Here is a 7,927-nt window from a genome sequence, read left to right as displayed (position 1 = left end):
GCACCTGCCTTTTGACTGCGCTGTCTCAGCACGTTCACGCACCCTGCACGCGCTGTTCTCTGCTCGCCTTGCACGTGCAGCTTCACTTGTCGCTTGCTCTGAAGGTTTAGAAAGGTGGAAAAGATGGAAAAAACGTTTTCACGGTGTAAATCTCACCAGAGGAGAGCGGTTGATCGACCACCTTTGCGGGACCGAGCAGGTGGTCAAGGACGATGCTGTTTGGGCAAGCGCTACGTGCGTGCGTATGGTGAAAGGCCACATTTCTATGACATGAATAGGCAACCGACAGTGGTTAGGTGGCGCTGCGATCGGCCCAGCCATCAGCGCCACGGTGTCGATTCCGCGTAGCGTCGAGGCGGCCAACGAGCCATTTCTACCGTGCATGGCGTGTGTTTGTCGTGCTGTTTGAAGCATGTCGCTGGTTTTGTATTGCGGTTTTAAGGCGATTGAAAACATCGATGCCCATTTTCGACCACCGACGCTTGAAAAGGGACGCGCACTGTACGACAACGACCATGTGTATGGTGTTAAAGAAGTGAACACCGACATCGCAGCGAAGTGCTTGTCACAGCAAAGCAAGCATGCTTACGACGTTGAACTACAAGTAAGTTGAAAAATAATTATCTTATCCCACTTAAGCGCACAAATACGACCGTATACGTTTCTCGATCAGCTGTCACTTGTTTTATTACTAAGAGCTTGCCTAATATTTGCTGGGTTGGTAAAGATAAGCGAGAACAGAATAAAGCAGCGACACGTGCCTTCGTTGAATCTCTTTGGGGTTATTTTTCTACGTATAACCAGTGACGTGTGTCTCCGTCCGTCCCTTTATATCTACTGTTCTACTTATAAGTGAACTTGCACCTCGCGTAAGACAGGCATTGCCACGCTCATGTTGACAGCCGCTCGCGATGCATACGAGTGTTGTTGTTCCAGCATGTGTCATGCCTGATGATCATCTCTCACTTTTTCTCTTTTTGCGTCGTTTCTTTTTTTTTTTTTCATGCAAAGTTGTCGATCACGCCCCGAGAAATTCTCAGCGGCAATTGTACGTGCCGTTACGGCGCCCTGGGCAACTGTAAACACTGCGCAGCGGTGGCACTCTACGTAAATCTACACGAGGACTCTTCGTGTACGAGCTGCCCGCAGACGTGGGGAAAGCCATCGAGGAAGCCCCAGCACGACGACAAAGTGCCACTGCGAGAGCTTTTTGGAGGTAGGGTACTTACGCTTGCTGTTATAAGGGCTTTCTTTATAATGTTTCGTCATTTTAACGTAGTTTGTTTTGTACATGCTCAGAATTTTTATTTGTCGGCAGTCTACACATGAGGAGAAATATCTAAATCTTTCGCTAATGCATAACCGCACGCCGTGTTCATTACTACTTACACACAGTATATAGGCCTTTTTTGTCTAGAAAATTGGAATTAAACCATGCCTTCAAAATTTTTTTTGCTTAAACGAAAGGCTGGTCACTTATGAAGCAAGCTCTCATCATTTTTACTGTGCAATCGAGATGAAAAACAAAGCAGTCTTTTCCCTTTTGCTTCTCTCTAAATCTACTCCTGCACAAAGTCAAGAACAGTCTTCCTGTATATCATTGTAATGCCCTGTGCTGTTTCCTGACCCCCTGTTTGCAGACAACAGCAGTCCCTTTGTGGGAAACAAGCAGCCTGCAGAACAACCACCATCATACATCATCAAGCACTTTGGGGCATTGAATCGCCTTTGACTGCGGTTATTAAGGAGATGGAGAGGAGTGAGGAGGAAATTAGGCATGATGAAGTTATTCGTGGCATTTCTGAAGAGGCCAGGAGATCACTGCTGCGTGAAAAGCTCAGCGCCCTGGTTCCGCTGCCTCACAAACCACTTCACATGTTGCAGCTGTCGGGTACTTTCCCCAAGCTAACCATGGCCCCACGAGACCACCTGAATGACCCTACTCCCGAGGAAAGAGCTTTCTACAGAACGTCGGTGGCATGCGAGTCGGTTCACGAGCTTTGCATTCTGACTGCTGGCCAGTCAAGTTGTCCGAGGTAACAACGGTTCTGAAAGCATGGCATAGGTGTACTGCTGACAGCGTTGTTTTTATCATGTTTATATTGTCTATGTATCTATGCAGGTGGTACAAGGAACGAAAGGTGCGAATTAGCAGCACTGGAGCGCATACCATCTTACGCACCCGCAGAGGCCCCAAAGATGTACTGCACAGCATTCTGAAGTCCAGTTTTTTTTCGTCTGAGGCTACGATGTATGGTAAGTCTCAAGATTCTTGGATCTAAGCAGTATGAATTACTTATATGTGTTTTATAGGAATACGTATGGAGCCGGTGGCTAGGAAGGACTTTGAGCAGCAGCATGGTGTGACAGTGACAGAGGTAAGCAGTTCACTTACGTTTCATTTTGAGTGCTATGTACAGCCTACCTTGCAATACAAAAAAATATTAACATAACATTTGAGTCATTCTGCGACAAGTGTCCCAGCCTTGGTGCATGCACGTCACATATTTTCCTGTTAACATTTGCCCCTTTTTATTTTGCCACATTGAGTATTGTGGCGAAATATATCTGCTCGAAAAATATTTTCATGACTGTGTCACCCTCTCAAAGTTCACTTTATTTTACTAACCTGTTCACAATGAGAAAATGTAGAAATTAATTTTTTGTATTGAGCTTTGAAACTGTGCTTGTTCTACTACAGTGGTTCTAGTATTTAGTTGTCCAATTGAATAATTCCAAATTTTTTATGTAAGTGCCAGTTCCACATTTTCTAAAACAATGGAAATCTTTGAAGTTCATGATTGAGCGAAATTCAACATTTCAGGTGGGCCTGTTCCTTCATCCGCAACAGCCATGGCTTTGTGGAAGCCCCGACGGAATCTTTTCCCTCTCCGGCGAGACGTGTTTGCTGGAGATCAAGTGCCCTTACCGATGCAAGGACAAGGGGATTTTTGATGATTTGGGGAACAGCATTGTGGAATATTGTTACGGGGAATATAAACAGAGACTCGAAGGACTAGCAACAGATGTATTTGCAAGTGGTTCACCGAGCAGCGCTGCTGATAGGAACAGCTCGCGCCAGTCTATCTTATTGTCGTCCTTTCCTTCGTCTTGTGGACCACGATGCCACTGGTACGTAGCATGACCCCCGGCGGCGGAAGCACCGTCCCGGAGCTTTAAAGGTCGTTTTCAGAAGCCGTGTTGTAGGGCTTGAGCCGTGAGACGTGAACAACATCACTGGACCGAACGACAGATGACGAGGGACAGATGGGGCCAATCTCATAGGTGACAGGTGTTACTTGACGCACTATACGGTAAGATCCCGTGTAACGTGACAAAAGTTTTTCAGATAGGCCCACTCGACGATTAGGGGACCAGAGTAGCACAAGGGTACCGGGAACGAAATGTGCGTCTCGATGTGAGGCATCGTACCGACGTCGTTGGTTGCTCTGCGACGTCGTCAGGCGAGCGCGAGCGAGCTGACGGGCATGATCGGCTCGCGCGATAGCGTCATGAGCATACTCGCTGGTGGACGAGGTACTCGATGAAATGATGGTGTCCAGTGGTAATGTCGGCTCTCTTCCGTACAATAGGTAGAAAGGTGAAAAGCCTGCTGTGTCGTGGCGCGAGGAGTTATACGCGAAAGTTGCGTAGGGTAGGGAAATATCCCAGTCTCGGTGGTCCGGCGACACATACATAGCGAGCATGTCCGTAAGCGTGCGATTGAACCGTTCCGCGAGGCCGTTGGTTTGAGGGTGGTAAGCAGTGGTCACTTTGTGCTGCGTGGAACATGAACGCAGGATGTCGGCGATTACTTGAGAGAGAAACGAACGGCCACGGTCGGTGAGCAGTTGTCTTGGGGCACCGTGAACCAGTATAACGTCCCGTAACAGGAAGTCAGCAACGTCGGTTGCACAACTCGTTGGTAGAGCTCGCGTAATAGCGTAGCGCGTAGCATAATCAGTAGCCACTGCTATCCACTTGTTTCCCAATGTTGATGCGGGAAAAGGACCAAGCAGGTCTAACCCAACGCGGTGAAACGGTTCCGTGGGTATGTCTACTGGTTGAAGATGGCCAGCAGGTAGCAGCGACGGTGTTTTGCGACGTTGACATAACTCACACGCAGCGACGTATCGGCGTACCGAGCGAGCAAGGCCTGGCCAGAAGAAACGTCGCCGTACGCGCTCATACGTACGAGATACGCCAAGGTGTCCAGCTGTGGGCGCATCGTGAAGTTCAGCGAGGACACTGCGCCGTAAATGCTTAGGCACGACAAGAAGAAGGTCAGGCCCGTCAGGTCGGAAATTGCGGCGGTATAGGACGCCCTCTTGAAGTACAAAGCGACGGACGGAGGCGTCGTTTGGGGAAGATTCCGCGCGGCTGATGATGTCAAGCAGCAGTGGGTCCCGTTTCTGTTCTTCCCCAATGTGAATGAAGGCGGACACGGAGAAGATGGAGGGCACCGTGTTGGCTTCACTGTCATCAGGATCGTCGACAGGGTACCGGGAGAGGCAATCGGCGTCCTGGTGCAAGCGACCAGATTTGTGCACGACCGAGTAAGAAAATTCCTGCAGACGCAAAGCCAGCGACCAAGGCGCCCTGAGGGATCTTTGAGGGAGTTCAGCCAGCAGAGCGCGTGGTGGTCGGTAACTACCGAAAATGGGCGTCCATAGAGGTATGGCCTGAATTTCGCGACCGCCCAAACGAGAGCCAAGCACTCGCGCTCTGTTATGGAATAATTGCGTTCAGGGGCTGATAGCAGGCGGCTGGCGTATGCAATAACGCAGTCATGGCCACGTTGGCGTTGAGCTAGCACTGCGCCGATGCCATGGCCACTTGCATCCGTACGGATCTCAGTAGGGGCAGCAGGGTCAAAGTGGGCCAAAATCGGAGGAGTAGTGAGGAGCGCGATGAGATTGGAGAACGCAGAGGCCTCTTCTGAGCTCCATGAAAACGGGACGTCTTGTTTGAGGAGCTGCGTAAGGGGTCTCGCTATGTCTGCAAAATTTTTCACAAAGCGTCGGAAGTAAGAGCATAGTCCGAGAAAGCTGCGAACATCCTTTGCAGATCGTGGTACAGGAAAGTTTTTGACTGCGCTAATTTTGGCTGGGTCTGGTTGTACGCCGTTAGCGTCTACTAAATGGCCAAGTACTGTAATTTGGTGACGGCCAAAGTGACACTTGGACGAGTTCAGCTGCAGGCCAGCGCGACGGAAGATATCTAAGACGGCTGACAGGCGCTCTATATGAGCCTCAAATGTAGGTGAAAAAACAACGACGTCGTCCAAGTAGCACAAACAGGTGGACCATTTAAAGCCTCTGAGCAGAGAGTCCATCATTCGTTCAAAGGTGGCTGGAGCGTTACAGAGGCCGAAGGGCATGACCTTGAATTGGTATAGGCCATCAGGTGTGATGACCACGATGCCACTGGTACGTAGCAATATGTGCATCATATTCATGGAAATGCCGCACTGAAGAAGTCACACAGGGATTACACGCAGGTCCAGATTTTGATGTACCTGATAAATGCAAAGCTCTGCTATTTTTTTGTATATTCGGGCAAACAAAGCGCGATCATCCCTGTTGCTAGGGATGATGCCTTCCTGCTAGAAGCTATACCAACACTTGAGCAATTTTACTTTGAATGGATGTTGCCTGAACTTTTGAAGCGGCAAAGCTTGTAATAGACCTCTTCCGGGGTACGTCACAGCGTGACGTCACCGGTGCATGTGCAATGCGGCGGTTGGCAAAACACTCCCGCCGGTGGCTGAGTGGGGTGCAGTCGCTCTGTGCTTGGGGCAAGTTTTTTTTTTTTCTTTTTGAAAGCTTAATCTACATCTCACAGTGGCAACATTATCTGCGGTATGTGTCAGAGAACATCTAGGTGTGTGGTAAAGTGCGTGATGAAATATTTGCCACGCTGGCTAGCTGTTTATCTCGGAGAAGTGAACACACATGGCGGCCTGTGCGAGGAAGAGCGGCATCGTCTTCGAAAATGTGCAGTGTTGACTGTGGCGTGTAGTGTGCGTTGAAAGGCATCGACAATATTGGTTCACCTTTACGGACGGTGAAACTGGGAATATTGTGCGTGGTGTGTGCAGTGTTAATAACGCGATGTGTCCTGTTGGCGAAAACACTGGTAATCGTTGTGGGCCGGTTGCAGTAACCGGTTGTCGATGGAACTTTACGATCTGACATTTTAGTCAAGGTAAAAATGCATTTGACGCGATCATCTGTGAGTGGGTACATCTCGGCGTATGTGCGGCGTGCAGAAAAATAAAACTGCATGATCTTCGGGTGTTATATACGACTACGCGTGAGCTATAAGCATGTTGTAGCGTTGCAGAATCTGCATATACGCTTCACCACGGCTATAACTCGTATTATCTGATACCTGATACATGTTAGTGGAAACAGCGGAGATTTTCGTTTATCTATTTTGTACTTTTACGGCTCGATCCTTATGAAGTGACAATGCGCATTAGAAGTTTGTGTATCAGGCCTAAAGGAGTAATATAGGTACGAAAACACGTTATAGGTGTCAAATGCAGCAAGGTAACTGTGCCAGATAATATTATATATTATTAAGTTGTTGGGTTTTACATCACATGAATTTTCACTGGGTTACTGAAAACGCAGTGGCAGAATTTCACTTTAATTTTCACAAGGATATGTTAACCTCAGCCTAACACACAGCAAGAAGTGTTTCTTTTTTTTTTTCATTCATCTACGATCAGACTTTTGCACAGTGAGTGAGAATCTTATCCGTGACGTCGCGCACAGCAGCCCAAAAACCATGCTGCCGCCAATGCTGTACCTCGTTTAAAACTGCATTGCACATGCCACGATGGAAATTGAATAAGTTTACATCCATGCCATGCAAATACTTCTCAAAGTGCCAGTCACCGTGTAGATTCAAAACGTTCACTTTCGAAAAACATCAGATTTTTTTATGGCTGCCATTTACGTGGGTGAAGCCCACTGTGTGCTAGTCGCGTCTCTCAGTACTCTAATAAAGTTTCTCCATCCATCCATCTACGACAAGCAAATTTCCACACTATGAGCAGTGACACTTCCGCGACCCCCTTCTTTCAAAAGCTGTGACTTTAGGACATAGCAATGTAGAAATTTCTGTCGAAGGAATGCAGACACGCAGCTCTGCTATGCAGAAAGATGCCGCCGGCGGAACTTTCTTGCCAACCAGCACCTGCTCTGAGAGAGGGTATGGTGGGCGGGGTGCCCGCAGTGACGTCACACTGTTTACAAACAGGGAGAGGTCTATTGAAAAGGTTCCTTCAAGCAGTAGAGCATAAAGACTATTGAAGGTGGCTACTGCCTCCTGGCAGCTTAAAGAGGCCCTGCGGCACTTTCGTAACTGTTCTTTTTTTTTAGGACTGGAGTGCGTGTAGTAATGAAAGCCCACACGAACGCAAAAAGAATTATGCAAATTGGTGCACTCGAAATGAAGTTATTCATCTTCAAAGTTCAAAACTCTAGCAGACTACAACGAGAAACGGTCCCTCTCGCATTTCACTCTGCCGCTGATGTCAGTGTCTGTTTTTCAATCACCGTGCGCCTTTTACAGAGGCAAACCGGAAGACTCGCCTCGCGGTGGCCAATGTGCAGCGCTCCTAGCATCATTTTGTAACTAAGTTTTCAGGTTTAAAAGCAGAACTCCTTTGTATTTCATGAAGTGCTTCAACAGTGCTTGCATAAATTTTAGCCCTCAGTTGTGTGCCATATCTGGGACTTATGAATATTACATGCGACATTTCGCTTCAACCAATCAAAACACACGAACAGTGTTTTCACTTCCGGTCGTAAAATAGCCAGAGTGTGTCGCTCTATTCTGAAAACAATGTGGTTCCTTCGTTGAAATATACATTTAATGGCTCTCTTTTGGGTGTTGCCGCTTGCACAACAGTATA

General features: G+C 47.9%; 1 pseudogene; it reads left to right on the top strand.

Annotated features, from left to right (window-relative positions):
- Nucleotides 1-310: 310 nt before the first annotated feature.
- Nucleotides 311-2,974, top strand: LOC119378606 (uncharacterized; annotated as a pseudogene).
- The last annotated feature ends 4,953 nt before the right edge of the window (nt 2,975-7,927 follow it).

This window comes from Rhipicephalus sanguineus, unplaced genomic scaffold, assembly GCF_013339695.2.
Source record: "Rhipicephalus sanguineus isolate Rsan-2018 unplaced genomic scaffold, BIME_Rsan_1.4 Seq8942, whole genome shotgun sequence".
Taxonomy (NCBI): domain Eukaryota; kingdom Metazoa; phylum Arthropoda; class Arachnida; order Ixodida; family Ixodidae; genus Rhipicephalus; species Rhipicephalus sanguineus.
This window is presented reverse-complemented; position numbering and strand designations above follow the sequence as displayed.